Here is an 18,361-nt window from a genome sequence, read left to right as displayed (position 1 = left end):
ACATCTGCAGTGCACAGGACTTCAGAACTGGAACACCCAGGTAAGCAGCACCTACATACTTATAAGGTGAGAATGATGATACCTTTATTGATAGGGGATGATATGTGATATTGATAGGTGGTGAAGACTGATGATACATTCCTTGAACACGTGCTATGTGCTGATCACACAGCCAAAGCTAAATCACATGATAAAGGCTTTATATTTCTTTTATTATCTAGCCTTCTCAATAACCCTAAGAGATTGGTATTATTGTTATTCCTATTTTACAGATGAGTAAACTGAGGCTTACAGAATTCTTACGGTTAGAAAGAGGTAGCTGCAGTATTTACATTCAGACAGGCACGAGAGCCTGTCTACACACTACTTTTCATGTAAGTTAGAATCACAGCATTTTAGAGCTGGAAGTGATCATCTCATTCAATGCTTTCCTTTAATAGAGGAAGAAACTGGCACCTGGAGAAGTGGAATGGTTTGTTCTGAGTTCCATAATTAGTGACAGATCTCAGGTTTCCATGCCTCAGAAGAATGAAAGCCCTATACTGGATCACTGAAAAGGATGTTCCTGTTTTAACCTCACTCCTGACAGTGCATTCTGTCAGCAGATTTCCAGATCTTTAAGAAAAACTTTTTAGCTGCAATTAATACAGATCAGCTACACACAAAAAAAGTGCCAAATTGTGTAGTGGTTAAGACTGCTGGCTCCATCAACCAGCAACTGCAATTTTGGCTATTTCTTGAAACTCTTTATGCCTCACTTTTCTCATCTGTAAAGTGGGGATAGCAACTTCATAGAGTTGTATGTACAGCACTTGGCACAATGAAAACTCTGCTCAAGTATAAGTGAGCTTGTGTTATGATCTGTTATGATAAATACAAGGAAGAATGGAGTTGGAGGCTGGGGAGAGGGGTAGTCTGCACACTATGTAAGTAGCACTCTGGCTGGTTATTGAAGCCAGGAGGCCACCCAGACCTCTCTGTCTGATGCCTTTCAAACTGTGTCCACACAACCCTGTCTCCAGTCTCTTCTCCACTGCCTGAGCTCTAGCCCATCAAAGCCACCTGTCACACAACATCAAGCATTCCCTGCCCTCACTCCAACTTCCTCAAGAGCCTTGGGCAACTCACTTTCACTGGGCCTTCGTTTACTCATCAGTTAAATGAGAAGCAACTAGAGAGAGTAAAATGTCATGAATTAATTTAATCATATGTTAAATAGAACTTTATGGGTGATCTAAGAATCTATCAGACATCATTCTTCTGGGAAATGTGCTTTTGAGTTCCAAAGGAATTCTGACAAAGGAATTTTGGAATGTGTATAATCTCTTGTAACTTAGAAACATCCTGTAACAATTGTGCAGTTTAGGAAGGAGGATTTTTGAAGCATGGGGTTGAGGATAGGGGATGGAGGAGGGAGGTTGGAGGAAACAGCGATTTGGCTCAGAAGCTGTATTTTGAATAGGAGAAGTTGGAAGCCAGAACCATATAAGGGGCTGGGTCCAGAGCATTCTGCTGCCTTTCTGCACAATTACTTTGACGAATTCAAAGTGACAGCGGACATGATGCTGTGGCCCTGAAGGTTGTCAACCTGAAGTAGCCCAGATGCTGCTGCAGCATCAACATTAGGTGATACACGAAACTGAGATGGGTAGGGGGAGGGCATACGGAGGGAACGCTCTCAGAGCCCGAGTTCAGCAAGCTCCCACTGCCCTCTTAGGGAAGCTCCCCACTACACCCACTCCCTCAGCTTCAAGTCTCTGATTTCTCCTCTTTCCTCTTGTTGGTTAACTTAACGGTTGCTCAACCTGGCTGATGACAAGAAGCATCTGGGAACCCATGAACTGTGTTGGTAAATGCTTCCTGAGCATTTCAGTGATTACTTGGTTTTGGCGATTCCTGGTTGAACCGGCTGAGCCGAATCGGGGGTTCTGGTAGTGCAGCTGTCACAGGCAGATGTGACTGCTGCGGTGCGAATGCGGAAGGGACTGGCTGGGTCACCAATAAAGAGAAGGAGATGACTCCACTGGCTGCTGCTCTGGCTATGCCATTAGGCCTTCCAGATCAATCTGACATTGCCTAAAAATCTATTAATTAATCAGTCGATCTATTAAGTATGTTGGACCAGGCTCCATGCTGAGCAATGGGGATGTTACAATGAAGAACACCAGACATCTTTTTGAGGCACTCACTTCCTCTCCATTGCTAGGTCCAACTCTACTCCTTCCCAGCGGATCTGACCTACCCCTCCTCATCACTGCTGAGCTTTTGTCCAAACTATTCATAGAACAGCCTCTCTCTTACAGCTGCTTCCCTTCGCTAGAACTCATTTCAAAGTCCACATCCCTTTCCCCTGAGATTTACTCATCCTCGAGCCCTCTGAAATATCCCCCACCCGTCCCTCCTGTTCTGGGCACACTGTTATCACTCTTGTTATTCCTATTTAGCATTTGCAGTTGTATTAGTCGTGGTGTTGAAACAGGAAGAAAAGATATTCCTTATTTATACAGCCCTCCACCTCCCATTCTTGATCTTCTAAGAAGGCTGAATATTAAGAAATAAAGTGTTTAGAATAGAGGGATACATTGTGCTGTTTGGGCCCCTATCAGTAGGTAAAAAGGAAGGAGTGGGGGCTGAATCCCACCTCTGCTCTTGGAGGGCCAGGCCACAAGCTCTGGTCCAGTTGCCATGACTGCTGGGGCACCTTTTTACAATTGGTCTGCCTGAAGAGGGTGCTTTTTCAAACACACAGTTCAGTTACTACTAGGTGCTAGGGTAGAATTGTGCCAACCTTTCTTCAAGGCTTCTTTCATTTAAACAAAACTAATCCAAAAGTATTTAATGAAAACAGGTTGAATTTACATTTTTTTTTACTAAAAGTTACGATCCTTTTATGTAGTAATAAAAGCATCTTTCATCAGAAAAAAATGAATTCTTTTTGTATTTATTACATATAATATATGGGGATTAAAATAGAACCAGCAATCCCACCAGACCAAGAAGTGCAGAGTTTTCTCGCTTAGTGGGGTGGAAAGTGCTGAAGGGCTATGAAGAGTTAAGCCAGTACCTTCCACGCTTAGTTTGATAAGATGCCTATTAAAGTTCTCTCTGCGTCAGTGAGACAGATACCTTCCACAATCCTCCTGTGAACCACCAGTACAACTCCACCATTTGATCTGAGGACTGAAGGCTCCCCTGCAGCTCCTGGCTGAGCCCATCACAGAGCCAATGAGTTCCATGGGGAGGTAATTAGATCAGAATTACAAGCTTTCCCTGGGAGCACCATGAATTAAACACTCGGGACCCTGAATATGGGAAGACCCTTACACTTCACTTTTTCCTCTTTAATTTGGGCTGAAGAGTTCTGACATACTGTCAGTATTCCTACAGGGCCTTTCAGTTTCCAGATACTCTCAGAAGTTACTGGAGGTATACTGGGAAAAAAGGGTACACACACACACACACACATATGTATGTGTGTATATGTGTGTGTCTGTGTGTATATGTGGTTGTAGCAGTGGTTGACCTGTCTAGCTCACCCACCTGGGTGTTCTCCACCTTTGACTGTCTTGGACAAGGATCTCCAGCTCTTTAGAGAGAGAAGTTGTAGAAAATAATAATGCAAATGTTTCTCATTCCTATGATTCCTGTACATGACAAAGCAAATGGATTTTGTTCCAGTAAAGAAGAGAAATCCCCGTAAGTCAAATCCTCATCTGAGCCAGTTGTAACATCTCACTAGCTCCCTCATTAATTAGTGAGTTAAATAAGTCTCTGACACCTTCATTTTCCATTTGTATGATAACCATGATTATCTCCTCTTTTAAAAATGATCCTTTAACACTTTCCAATGCCCACTTCCTGCTTCCTTAACTGTCATGGTTGCTCTCAGCTGTGCCGTTTCCCACTCGCTAAGCCATTCTGTCCCAGTCTGCCGACATCTACTGGCACCACCACAGTAGCAGCCACTCATTCTGTGAAGCTTAATAAAGATCCAGTGCAGATAAAAATCACTGATAACCAAGTATGAGACACAATGGAGACCAAGATTTGGAAACTGAATGGAATTTTGTTAGAATTCTTGAAAAGCTTGATTGCTCTGCCTTCATATCTGAAATAAAGTATGTAAAGATTCTGCACTGGCAGAGGGCATGTAAACATAGTAAGGGTCAGGCAGAAAGAGGTACTCCTTACTCAATATGCTACAACTTGCTAAGGAGATTTTAGGCAACCTTTTCCCTTCTCAGGGATACTGCCCCAGGCAAGAGAACACTTAAAAGACCAACAGAACGATTCCAAGGCAGGAAATCCCATGGGCACGGGCAGCGTGGGAAACAGGAGAAAAAAAAATGTGTCCTGATTTTTCCCCTTTCCCCTAGTAACGGCATAGAAACGGCAAAGAGGACATCCCTATGAGTGAACTTTAAATAAGAATAATATGTAAAAGTTAGGCTTCAAAAAATAAAGTGCTTTGCATAAGGAATTAATCATAGTCTAATAGTTAATATGTCTCGGGTAAGAGTGCTAAAAGGAATTTCATTTTTATGGATCTTCAGCAAGATATGGAAATAAAAAACTTTGGCGCCGTATGATAATTTTGTAAAGTAGGAACTAGTTCTGCATATGGTTTTTCCAATTCTGTTATGCTATTCATTCACTCAACTTTCACCAAAGATTTATAGAATACATATTCCAACACCATACTCGACACCAGGAATAAAGATGTAAAAATCATATTCCTGCTCTTAACAAACACTGCCCATCAGGATGGACAAACAAGTAAACGTAAAAGTATAATACAGTATTATAAGTACTATGCTACTTATAAAAAACAAAGTACCATGGAAGTACGTAGAACAGGCACCTAACCCAAACTAGGAGGGAAGAGTCAGGGAAGGCTTCACAGAGGAGGTGATGGATCACAGCTGTGCACTGAAGGGCACTGACTGGGGTTAGAGACACAAATGGGGTTTAACTAAGAATTTTGTGGAGATTTTTAAAAAATGGAAAGATTTAAGATACTATAGAAATAGGATCAGAAGCACTGTCAAATTGCACGTGGGGTTGAGAAAGAGGATGGTATCCAGGATGAGTCTCTGGATTCTGCTGCAAGCATCTGCATGGAGTGGTAGTGTCAGCTACCACAAGGCTGAGGCAGGACAGGTTTGCAGGAGGCAGAGGGTGGAAATCAGGGGTTTAGTTTTGGATGTGCTGGGTTCGAGATGGCAATGAGATAGCCAGGTGGGGGAACTGAGTAGACAGTATGGATATGCACATATCAATTCAGAGTAGAGAGCTTAGTTTAAGGTGAAAAATTGAGTGTCATCAGCTTCTGGAGGACTAGATGAGATCACCTAGAGAAAGAGTGAAGACAGAGAAGAGCAAAGCACCCAGGATTGGTGGAGTCCTGAGGAACTTCAGTATTATATTTTGAAGTCAACAAAGTAGATCAAGGAGTGGCCAGTGAGGTAAGTGGAAATCCAGGAAAGTATACCGTCATAGAACCTAAGACAAATAATTTTTCAAGAAAGAAGGTGCTAAGAGTTTAGGTAAGACAGGAGGCAGAGAATTAAACATTGGTTTTTGGCAACATGAAGTTCATTGGTGTATTAGTCAGAGTTATCCAGAGAAACACAACCAACAGACTATTTTCATCTATATGTATCTATCGAGAGATTTATTTTAAGAAATTTGCTCATGTAATTGTGGAGGCCTGGCAAGTCTTAAATCTGCAGAGAAGTCTGGCAGCCTGGAGACCCATGGAAGAGCTGCAGTTATAGTCTAAAGGTCGTCTGCTTGCAGAATTCCTTCCTCTTCCAGGGAGGTCAGTCTTTTTCTATTAAGGCCTTCAACTGGTTGGATGAGGCCCACCCACATAATGGAGGTTAATCTGCTAAATTTAAAGTCTACTTTTTAAACCTTAATCTCATCTTAAAAATACCTTCAAAGAAACATCTAGAATAATGATTGAGGATTGGGACCCAAGATCTTCCATTTCTGAAAACAGGACCCCTGTGATGCCAATGTTACTGGTCCCAAGCTTCACTCTGAGTATGAGGGTACAGAGAACCCTCTTCAGTAGGTAAGTCTGACTATGAAAGACACAGTGAAACAGGGCTGACAGATAGAGGGGGATATGGCATCAGGAAGGATGATGATGATGATTATTATTTTAAAGGGCAATATAAAACAATGTTTGTACAGGGATAGGAACAGTCCAGGAAAGAGAGAGAGAAGTTAACACTGGAAGGGAGATGGGGACAACTAAAAAGCAAAGTTCTTGAGGAGGCAGGAGGAGTGGAATTCTGAGTACAAGCAGAGCGAGTAGTCTCAGTGGAGAAGGAATCAGCTTGGTGGGAAGAAAGGAGGAAGCACGCACACAGGCTCAGGGAAGAGGTGTGGGAGAGCGCCTCCTGCCTGGGACCACAAGTGACTGTCTCTGACAGGAGCACAGGAAGCATCTGAAAGACTGAGAAATAAACCTCAATCTAGACCTCACATCTTATACAAAAGGTAACTCAAAATGGATAGCAGACTTAAATGTAAAATGTAAAAATACAAACATTTTTAGAATAAAACATAGGAGAAAAGCTTCAGGATCTAGGGCTAGGCAAAGAATTACTAGACCTGACACCAAAACCATAGTCCATAGAAGGAAAAATTGATAAATGGAACCTCATCAAAACGAAAAACATTGCTCTGTGGAAGCCTATGTAAAGAGAATGAAAAGACAAGCTACAGACTGGAAAAAAATATTTGTAACCCACTTAGCTAACAAAGAGCTAGTATCTAGAATATATAAAGGAATCTCAAAATTCAACAGGGTTGCTAGAAGGGGGCAGATGTGTTCTAAGAGGGCAACCTGTGAGATCACTGTGGTGTTGGAACTGTTTAATATCTCGATGGGTGGCAGGTACAGGAATCTACACGAATGAATTGTAGAGAATTTAATATACACACACATACGCAAATAAGTACAAGCAAAACTGGAGAAATCTGAATACAATGGGTAGATTGTATCACGGTTTCTATCCTAGTTGGAATATTATATTATAGCTTTGTAAAATCCTGTCATTAAAGGAAAATCTCTCTGTATTATTTCTTATAACTGTATATGTCTCTATAATTATCTTAATAAAATTTTCAATTAAAAAAAAGATAAGCCACAGACTTGAGAGAAAATATTTGCAAATTATACATCTGATAAAGGACTTATATCCAGAACATATAAAGAGCTCTCAAAACTCAATACTAAGAAAACAAACGACCCAATGACAAATGGGCAAATTTGTCACCTCCACCCAGACATACACAAATGGCAAATAACAGCATGAAAACATGCTCAACATCATTAGGAAAATGCAAATCAAAATCCAATGAGATATTACTATACACCTATTAGAATCGCCCAAATTAAAAAGACTCGCCATACCAAGCGCTGATGAAGATGAAGGAACTATAACTCTCATACATTGCTGGTGAGAATGTAAAATACTGCATCCATTTTGGAAAACGGTTTAGCAATTTTTTTTTGAAAAGGTTAAGTTTATTTTTACTATGTGATCTAGCCATTCTACTTCTAGGTTATTTCCCGAGAGAAATGAAAGCAGATCTTTGTACAAGTACTTGATCATGAATATTCATAGCAGCTTTATTTGTAATAGCCAAAAATGGAAAAAAAATCTTCTATGGTCTGACTGTTTGTGTTTCCCCTGAATTCAGATGTTGAAATCCTAACCCTCAAAGATGATACATTAGGAGGTGCAGTCTTTGAGAGGGTCTTAGGTCATGAGGGTGGAGCCTTCGTGAATGAGATTGGTGTTCTTATAAAAGAGACTCCACAGAGACCCTCTCAACATGTGCGAACACTGCAAGAAGGCACCAGCTATGAACCAGGAAGAGGACGCACGCCCGAATTCACCATGCTGGTTCCTTGATTCTGGAATTTCCAGCCTTCAGAACTGTGAGAAATAAATTTCTATTGTTTATAAGTCTCTGATATTTTGTTATAGCATCCTGGATGAACTAAAACATAACCCAAATGTTCACTAGGTGAAGGCATGAACAAATTGTAGTATGTCCACAAAATGGAATACTACACAATAAAATAGGAATGAACTATTGATACATTGTAAGTCTCAAAATAATTATGCCAGGTGAAAGAAGCCAGTCAAAAAAAATGCATACTGTGTGACTCTGTTTATATAAAACTCTAGAAAATGCAAACTAATCCACAGTGATAGAAAGCAGATCAGTGGTTGTGGGGAAGGGGAGAGGGTGATGGTTTGGGAGGTACAGATGGAGAAATTACAAAGGGTCACAAGGAAGCCTTTGGGGGGATCATCTTGGTTGTGGTGATGGTTTCACAGTTACATGCATGTATTAAAACTTACCACACTGGGCAATTTAAATATGCGCAGTTTATCGTTTGCCTGTTATACCTCATTGTTTTTAAAAAGGAATTTTTTTAAAAAAGTTGGTGAGTCCATAAAAATGTAGTCAAATGGTTTGGAATAATCCAATAAAATGCATTTTTATATTCAAGATGCTACCAATTAGGTGCAGAAGCAGCAAACATTACAGATTGGGCAGTATGTATGTGGTGATAGTGGGAGGTGGGAAGAATTTATAAAAATCCAGAAGGAAGATGTACTTAGAGTGCTTTGCAAGTGTCTTAAAGTTATTTTCCCACTTAAGAAACAATGATTGTAAATTAAAGAAAATGCTTTATAGATGTGATTTATTTAAGGAAGACAATATAGGACTCTAATCCACAGATCCACTTCAAAGCAAAAGGCTTTGACTCTACATCAAATGATTGGTAAATGACTATGTATATTTATGTGTCCTAAAATAAAATATTTAAGGTAGGCATCATATTGATCTCCCAATTTAATAGTTTGTCAGTCTTGCTGGCAGTTTTAATGGTGTCACACAAGAGGCCTTCTTCTATGAAGATACAAAGATTTTTGTTAATTATAAGCCCCACATTTCTGGCTAAGCCATTACGTATCATGCCTTAGTGAAAGGCATGAAGAAGTTCCATCAGATTCCTTAGGCTCTCTCCCACCCCTGGAATGCGACCCTTAAATTCTAGAACCTTCAAACTACTTGCACTCCCAACCATAACAATATTAAGCTGAGGCTGCAGAAAGATAGCCTCAGAGGCCCAGAACTCTGCAAAGACATGAAAACCATTTTCCACTGCTATAAATAAAAACCTGAAACCTGTCACACTTGGTTAATATCACCCAGGTTAGAAGCCACGAACAAAAAGAAAAGAGGCAAAAACAAAACATCTGTTGCTTTATTTAGAAACCAAGCACGTGCCAAAAAAACAAGTCTCCGGTTTTCAGGCATGTGGAGATTTCAAGTGCCTTCCCTGTAAGATTCAAGTTAGGAGCACCATGCTCAGTCTCTGTTAGTGTCTGCAACACTCGGTACCAACTAGAGCAGAAGGAAACACAGAGACAGCTTCTTTCTCTGCCTCCGTTGACACCAACCACCCAGAGCACAAAAATCTCAGACTCTGGCCCTTCACTGAAAGTCTCACTGGAGGGAAAGGAGTGCCCAACCAACGCCTACTGACCATTATCATCTGCCCATTTCTCAACCCAGCAATACCTGGAAACCCAGGAGCAGCCAGAAGAGAGTGGTCTACACACCTCTGAAGGTCAAGGCTGATACCAAGGCAGATGCCCAGAGAGGGCGATTTGAAGATAAATTACCTAAATCTGCTCTGGATTCTGCACCCCCCTGAAATGCTCCTGCTGGAGTGAGACTCCCCAGCTGAGGTGCTGCTCCATCAGTTACGAGTTATGAGGCAAGTATGTACCCGGTCAACAGTCAGCCATGGCCCAGTGCAGCATACCGAATCATTTAGAAATGATATTCAAAACAGAAACCTAAGGTGTATGCGAATCAAGGGACAGAGAATAGAGATGGAGATCAGCACACTAAGCACCCAGGTGGGGGTTGGGGAGGAGCATGACATCCCCTCTTGGCAGCCCTGGGAGGTGGGGGTAGGGGGCAGTATGAGAATGTGGACAACAGAGATGGAAATTCGCCAGAGAAGATTTCCCATCTTGGCAACTTTACGTACGTAAGGCCAACCCTGCTGAAGACTCAGTGGCTTAAAATTGCTATCAAATCTACCAGCCTGGGTGTTCTTGAAAGTGCTTCTCAGAGATGAATGGGTATTTCATTCTTTCATTCAACCAATATTAGTTGAAGATCTACTATGTGTCAGGCCATGATCCAGGCACCAGGGATATAGCAATGAACAAAACAGAAAAAAAAAAAAATCTGCCTTCAAAGAGCTTATGGTCTAGTGGGAGGGAGACATAATAAATGGAATGAGTAAAGGAATTTTAATAGGAGATAATAAGTGATAAGTGCTACCGAGAGAAATTAAGTTAGGGGAGGCACAGAGAATGGCCTGGGTTACTATTTTAAACAGGAGGTTCAAGGAAGCTTTACTTCAGGTTTCATTGCCTCTTAATTATCTCATCTCCTCATGACACCTCTTTTTCAGAGTGCAGAGGGTCTGGGAGTCCTGGCCACACAGTGGAGTCTGGACCTGTAACTAGTAGCAGAATATAAAAGAGTCATCTTTAAAGAATTTTGACTCTGAACCCAATCAATAAAAATATTTCAGCACCTGCCCTCCAAGTATATTTTCTTCGTAAACCATTTTTATGTTTTTCTGTATTAATATGCTGCACTCATTTTAAATCAAACACATCAAAGGGATGAGTTAAAGATGGAAGAAATAATATTTTTAACATTGAGTTAGCCTTGAAGACTGCAGCAAACACCCGAAGGCACATTACACAGGACAAGATTCACTGTTAAAAATAATGAATGTATGTCTCATACATTCATAGAAACTTAGGCTTTGGGGGGGTCAGTTTCTTTCTGCTTTGATTAGATTTCTATTGCTTGTTATGTTTAAGTTAGGCTGATGAAGATTGTACTGGGAGTAGAACTACTGACTTCTCACTGTTCACGGCTTACACTACTGGCAATTTCTTCACGGGGACTTCTCAAAATGTGCTCTTTCCCTCCCTAGTTTTCTCATGAAGGAGGATGTTCCAGATCCTCCTAAACACAAATCTTTCTCCCCCAACCCACTCCTCCTCTCCTTTGGTTTTTTCTTCTTCTCTGCTTCTCATCCAGATTTTAATTTATGAATCACCTTAGCTTCTCTGCTGAGTCTTAGCCCCTTTCTCCAGTTTTTACCAGGGGCTCCCATCTCTAAATATTCTCTATCTTAGAAAAAGAAAGCTTGTGCATTCTCCTTTACCTAGTCCTACCAGGGCAGAGGGAGAGGGGCACAGGAAAGCTGGGAAAATACATATATTAATAAATCTCTTCATTCTCCCACTTCCATGAATGTAGGATTGCAATGTGAACTAGGAAGAAACATCTCTCTCCACAACCCAAAGGGAAATCTGAACAGGAAGATGATTTCAGGTTCTTAAGATTTGAGAGTCATTCCTACCGAGACCAGGAAGGTGGTTTTAGAACAAAATTTTAAACATAACATTAGGCAAAAGTGACACTGTCGCCGGCAGAGCCCATTAACAATTCTTGGGAAATAAAAGGAGAACCTGGATTAAAAAAATAATAATAAAGCCTAACCTTTTCTTTTCTTCCCCTTTGCGCTTCATCTAGTGTCACGTGCTCACAGGGTGCGGAGGACTTGCCCGGCACTTCAGGCCAGCGTCCCTGGTGCAAAACGGCTGCACCGTGCGCAGAAGCACCGCGCACGACGCTCAATTCAAGATGGCGGCAGCGGGCCGCGACAGAGACCGGTGCCTGGCACGGCCATCCTGAGCCCTGAGCACCGCGCCTGCGCGCCGGCCAGCGGGAGAACCCCGCCCCCTCCCCATAAAGCAGCCCCGCCCACAGCCTGTCCCGAGAGAGCTCGCTCCTCTCCCTAGCTATTCTTTGACCCGAGAGTAAAGCTTTCCTTTGCTTCTAAACTGAACTTGGTCTCATCGTATTGGCGTGAGCAACACCAGGCAGAAGGATCCTTGTTGAAGATCGGCTCAGGAGAGTTGGTAACGAAAGGAACAGAAGTTTTCATTTTCATCACTTCGTTAAGTGACCCATGAAACCAAACATTTAGAATCAGGATGGTAAAGAAGATTAATGGCTACTATTTATTGTAGTTTGGCCATTTGTACTTTACACTAAAAAGGGAGTAAGTAGGTGAATTGATATGATTTGTAGACAAGAAGAAGGATTAGAGACTGTCAGATGTAAAGTGAATGATAAAGGCCTGGAATAGCTAAATTAATCCTATCTGAAGACAGCAGCACATTTCTTCCATAACAGGAAGGAAATAAAAGGTATCCAAGAGGTGGAACATATGAATGTGTGATATATAGAAATCTCTCAAGCAGGAGAATAGAGCCAAAGGATTTACAAACCCAAACAGACATTCCTTGCTGGGGAAGAATTCACTGGAACATACTTGATGGGTGATGGGGGGTGGCAAAACAAAAAGAAAACAGGTACAAAGTCATGAGTGAAGGTTTTGAGAAAAGAAAGTCAAGGAAGAATAAAATGGAATGTCCTTATGAATACAAGAAAAGGAAAGAAGAAAGGGGGGTTAGCGCACTTACCAAGAGAAAATAGGAGGCAGGTTAAAATGCTGCTAAAAGAGAAACTTCCAGTGTTGAAGGAGTTTTGATAAGAATGTTTCCAGGTATCAAGAGTCAGGGGGAAAGTGTTTCCCCAGACTTGAATGTCTTTCTAAATGGCTTGGGTCCCAAACCACATCACACGTTCACTCTTAAACCAGTCATTGGCAAGGGGAATGACGCTACCTGGTCTGGATCAGACAGTCAGGGGCGCTGAGTCTTCTGAAGTGCATAGCCATCCATGAACTAAAAAAAAAGCGGTGGGGGGGATTCTGTGGAAAAAGAAGAAAGTGGGGGTGACTGTTGGGTAGGGAACGTCTAAATAGAACCTACTACAAAAGCACCTACGGATTTAGTAAAATTTCGGCTAGTCCTTGAAGAACAGATCAGATAGAGACATGAAAAAATGGAGTGAGGAGCTTCTCGTTTGAAGGCAACGCTCTGAGTGAAGGCACAGAGACAGAAACGCGCTGAGTGTGCTTCTGTCTAATGCTATTAGATGGTGGTGCACATACAGGGAAGTAGTGTTAGATCACATCCAAGGATATACCAGCATTGTTACCCAGAAAACTGAGTCTGTCTCTTGGTCGGTGTCAGGCCAAAAGATACAACCCAGCCAAAGACTGACAGGAGGAAGGATTTATTATTATTTGCAGTAAGTAAGAAGAATACCAGGAATCTTTTCCAAAGCAGTGTCTCCCCGACAGCAAAACTGGGGAAGTTTTAAGCTAAAAGTACATGCACATTCATAAAGGGGCTTGGGCAGTCCAAGCTTTAGTTGATGGAAGTCAAGGGGGTCAGAAAAGGTCAACATCATCATCCATGAGGCTCCAGTTGATCTGGTGGTTGAGCGCCTGAGGGGGATTTAAATTCCACAGAACAGCTCAAGACAGTGCTTCTGACTCATCTTTACCACTAACACAGCAGTGGGGGTCTTTACAGCTGATCTGTTATCTTTGCCATGTTACGTCCATTGTCTGATCACAGTTTGTCCTTTTGTTCTCTTAAGATCATTATTACTCAGGCCAGTTCAAGGGCAAGCATGGTGGCCAGGCTTAGATCACAAAATGGCTTAGGCCAAAAGTGGCTTCTCTTACGTCAAGAAAGCCACGTCTGGTCCTCTTTCTCCAGGGCCCCCCTATTCTATCTGCTTACAGCATAGATCATAAAGGGCCTTGAATGCCAGGCAACAGAATCAGGACTTTATTTAGTAAAATAAGGTAAAACCTACTCTATCTGATTGTATTCTTAAAGTTTTGATGCTGGCTCTTCTTCCTCACTTCTGGATGTTGGGGCTTGAGGAGGTCAGGAGTGGTATTCCTCCCAGCCAGTCCCCTTGAGTTTAGAAACAATCGAGACATGGGTGTAGGAGTCAGGCAGGTGGCAATAAAAATACCACTTGTATTTCTGCTACAGAGCTGACTGGACTTGGAGGACGTGGTTTTTGAGTGCGGCAACAATGGATGCCCCAAAGTGCATCCCTGATTCAGATTTAGCTCCCCAGTCGGTCACACAGTGCCAGGTCTCCAAGTCTCCCTGTGGGTACCACGGAGAGGAGCAGAGTAGGATGGGTGCTTTCTGAGGGGTGGCAGATCCCCAAAGAGAAGCGAGAAAGGGGCAGAGATAGATACTTTTAGCTTCTCCCAAGCTCATCAATTATGTAAGCTACTCTTCCTTTCCTGGAGAGGAGAGAGAGGAATTGCTGGAATACGAAGTTATAGCTTCCTCCACTAGTAACATTAAACCAGGGGGAGAAATCCCTCCAGAACCCACAATATTTCCTTTTTAATAAGACCCCCCCCCACCAAATATATATCTTTCCTTATGACCAAGTCATATCCACTGCCTTCCTAATGGCCTTGGCCAATAACTGGTTATTATGGGTCATCCTGAGACAGACTGTTGCTGTGTTCTTCCCACATCTGTCTCTTGGGCAGACCTTGTGTCGCTTCCTCCAGAACCTGATATTGCTTTTAGCCTGCAACATAAATTCTGTTTTATAAGTCTAAACGTTATTTGATATGGCCTTGAAATGATACCTTCTTGATTAAACGTTTTGACATGTGAAAGCACTTAGCAGAGCAGCTGCAATGCCCATAAACGTTTGTCGCCTCTTCAGCCCCACTCCCCCACGCCTGCTTTTCCTTTTTAGGTCCTTGGCCTTCGCGTGCCCTGCTGCAGCTTCTTTCCAATATCATTTTGTAGGTTAAGCTCTTCTGTTTTTGAAAACTTTGCTCTTCAACACAGCACTCCTTTCTCATCACTCTTCCACCCTTGCAGATGAAATCTGAACTGGGTACAATTTTACTGCCATCTCCTGCTTTAAAACTTGAAACTCCAAAAACTGCTCGATTACAGAGCTATTCCAGAGGCTGCAGTGTGAGATGCCTTCTGTTTTTGCCCTGGTACCTCCATTACATTTTCTTTTGAAGTATATTCAATTTACAATATTGTGTCAATTTCTGGTGTACAGTGTAATGTTTCAGTCATACATGAACATATAGTCCATTTCATATTCTTTTTCATTATAGGTTACTACAAGATACCCACTCCATTGTAATTAGGGCATCCTAAAATGAGACTCCATCTGTTCTATCACATCTCTGATGCAGCCGAAAAACAGAAATAATCTACAAGAAAACTGACACCAGAGATGTTCTCTTAGTTAATTTTTTTCTATTTTTTCTATTAAATTATTCCACATTTACTTTCTTTTTATTTTATTTTGAATCCCTCCCTTTTTTGTTGCATTTTCTTGTCCTCCAAAGTGTATGCCAAGAACTCATTCAATACACTTCTTAATAAAAGAGGTATTATTTGCATGGAGCTTAAGTTTACCAAGTGCTTTTGTAATTCAGAGATGAGCCGCCATAGAACAGAATTCTTAAATTTTGTGCTCAGTTTGATCCTTAGAATCAGTCTAAGCCAGAGATAGGTCTCACCTCATCCAGATACCTGAAGTGTTCTGATCACTCAGTTATGAAGGTAACAATAGGGTTTTTGAGAACTGGCAGACGGCATACTCTTTGCACACCTCCTGTCTGAGGCCCCCATGACAACTTATCACACAATCCCCTAGGGTACTGATAATAAACGTTGATCATCTCTGTGTCTCTGGACCCACCATCCCTGGCCCAGGCCATCGGCAGCGGGATGCTTCTTGCATTGGGATGGGCCTTATTTCAAAGTGATCAGTCACCATCGTGTGCTGACTCACAGTCAGCTTTCAGGCCAGCACTCAGCCAGGTGTGGCTCAGTGGAGCATCAACTGCCTGCTTGTCCGCGGTAGCTTGTCTCTCTCCACCAGGTGCCCCATGTCAGGGTGCACTTTACCCAGTTCAATCTGAATGCGCAATGGACTCAAGAAATGATTGAAATGCTTTTTAGCAGGAAGCGTCACTTCCTTCTTGGAGTATAAGGAGACGTTTTTTGAGTAGCATCATTTAATATCTCCCCTGTTCAACCACTCTTTTCTGAGCGCCTGATGTGCAATCTTGGTCCTCTTAGATCAGTCCTGACATCCTGCACTGCTGCTGGCACCCAGCACCCGGAACTGTGCCGGCCACCTTGTGGCCTCGGAGGGTAATCTAACATATTGAAAATGGCAAGGCAGAAAAGCAGAAAAAAAAAAACTTGCATCTTTGATGATGATGTTAAACCACTGAATTAACCAACAGTGGACCTGTTCTTTCTACCTCTGGACTTTTATTATGTGCTTTAATAAATCTGCTTGTTTAGCCATTTTGAGTTGGGTCTTCTGCTACTTGAAGCTGATAACATTTTAACTGAACATTTCCCCTGAACACTAATACTAGAAATAACCTCTGTCCATAACATTTTAGCTATATTTCTATTATGGCAAGTTTCAATCTTATATTATCATGACTTACATAAATATAATTTCCCTCTTATCAATCTGTACTTCTGATCTTAGTTAACAGCATTACTCTCCACAAAATGCACTCCAAGTACCACTAGTCTTGTGAGATGCTCCACAAAGACAGGGTTCTGTGGTCACTGAAGTTTGGGACTACGAAAATTAATAAACAGAAGCCTCATTTGAAATGGAGTCAGAAGGCCAGAAGGGGGAGCTCTCACGCCCTACCACTCGACATCCATTGCAGACCCAACAGGAGATGTACTTTTGCATCTCCAACAGGAAGAAGGTTACTACTTTATCACTCAGCAGGAGGAAGGAAGAAGTTCCCTTCACCTGGCAACAGCCCAGCCAGTGAAAGACTGTCGTAACTCAGCCAACGAAAAGCCATTACACTTCGAGCTGCCAGTTTCCTCCAAAGGACTCTGCTCCAGTGGACTCAGCCCCTCCCCAACCCCCCTTCTCTTCTATAAAAGAACGTTCCTCTCCTTTGTCCTCCATACTTGCCTGTGGTTTCCACGGATTGCATATCCTGAATTGTGATTCTCTGCTATTCCTGAATAAACCCATTTTGTTGGTAAGATAACTGGCTCTTTTATTGTTTTAGCTCAACAGGAGACACTGTATGCTATATCCTTCCCTTCCTTGCAGATTCACTATCTACATTAGTACATGGAAATGGCATGATGTTATTAAAGGTGAGATTCTGTTCTTTACTAGATGTGTGGTTATCTTTGGTTATCTCATCTTTATGAGCCCCAGTTTCCCCACATGTAAAATAGGTACAAAATACATACCCCACAGTGTTGTTAGGGGGACCTGAAATAATGTATATCAAATATTTAGTCTTGCACCTGGCCGTGTCCCACAATGCCTTTGGCTCATGTCACCTGCACTAGAAGCTTCTTGCTTGCTGAACAATATTGCTACGTTATTAGTTTGTACTTGTGTACTTGCTCACAAATTATTTTCAAGTTTCAGAAGTTTTCTTGGGGAATGTTCTTCTTTCCAAATTGCTTCAAAGACACAGTAAGTGGAACTCATGTAAGTGCTTAATAATAATAGTTATTATTATTTGCAACAGTAGCAGCATTTTTTAAAAAATGGAGGTACTGTCCTGGGGGGGGCTGAACCCAGGACCTTGTGCATGCTAAGCATGTACTCTACCACTGAGCTACATACCCCTCGCTCCAGCAGCAGTATATTAAAGGCTCTGAGAAGTCCTACAGCAGAGAGCTCTGGTTTAGTTTTGTTTAAGCCCACATTTATTGGACTTATCTGAGGATGTAGCCACTTTTGACACAATACCTTCTCACATCCAGTAGAGCTGGTGTTACAAGGCATGTACTTTGAGAAATGCAGATCTACCCATCACCCAGGCAAGAAGCATAGCAGCGGTCCTAGGCAAACCGCCGTCATCATCCCACTGGACATATTAAGTCCATCAACAAGTTCTTCTAGTTCTTCTGATCTTACCTCCTTAGTGCTCCTCAGACTCGCCCATTCCTTCCCATCTCTACCACTACTGCCTTGGAGCACCAATGTCTCTGCACAAACCTAATGGACCCGCCTGCCTGTAGTCTCACTCCCTTTAAATCCACCGTCTCCATGCACCAGAGGGATCCACTTATGCAAACTGATCACATAACTTCCTTACTTGCTGTCCTTCCATGGCTCCCAAACTCCTACAGAACAAGGGCTCAGTTTCCTTACCAAGGTTGTCAAGCAAGTCCCTCCCCGACCTGGCTGCAGCCTCCCTCCCGAGCTGTGTGTCTCTCAAACCCCATCTCCCAACCCACACCCTTCCTGCACCAAGCTGCCTGTGAGTCCCCCGTCG

At 42.2% G+C, this 18,361-nt stretch overlaps 1 long non-coding RNA gene across 2 annotated transcripts in view; it reads right to left on the bottom strand.

The window, feature by feature from the left end:
* Window positions 1-11,816, bottom strand: part of LOC140696840 (uncharacterized) — a 38,105-nt gene extending 26,289 nt beyond the window's left edge. For both annotated transcript variants that reach the window (XR_012073393.1, XR_012073392.1), the window contains exon 1: window positions 11,641-11,816. This is a non-coding gene — a long non-coding RNA (uncharacterized lncRNA). The remainder of the gene's footprint in view (window positions 1-11,640) is intronic.
* Window positions 11,817-18,361: the final 6,545 nt, after the last annotated feature.

This window comes from Vicugna pacos, chromosome 6 (genome assembly GCF_048564905.1).
Source record: "Vicugna pacos chromosome 6, VicPac4, whole genome shotgun sequence".
Classification (NCBI taxonomy): Eukaryota; Metazoa; Chordata; class Mammalia; order Artiodactyla; family Camelidae; genus Vicugna; species Vicugna pacos.
The sequence above is the reverse complement of the archived record's forward strand: the minus strand, read 5'-3'. Positions and strand labels throughout refer to the sequence as shown.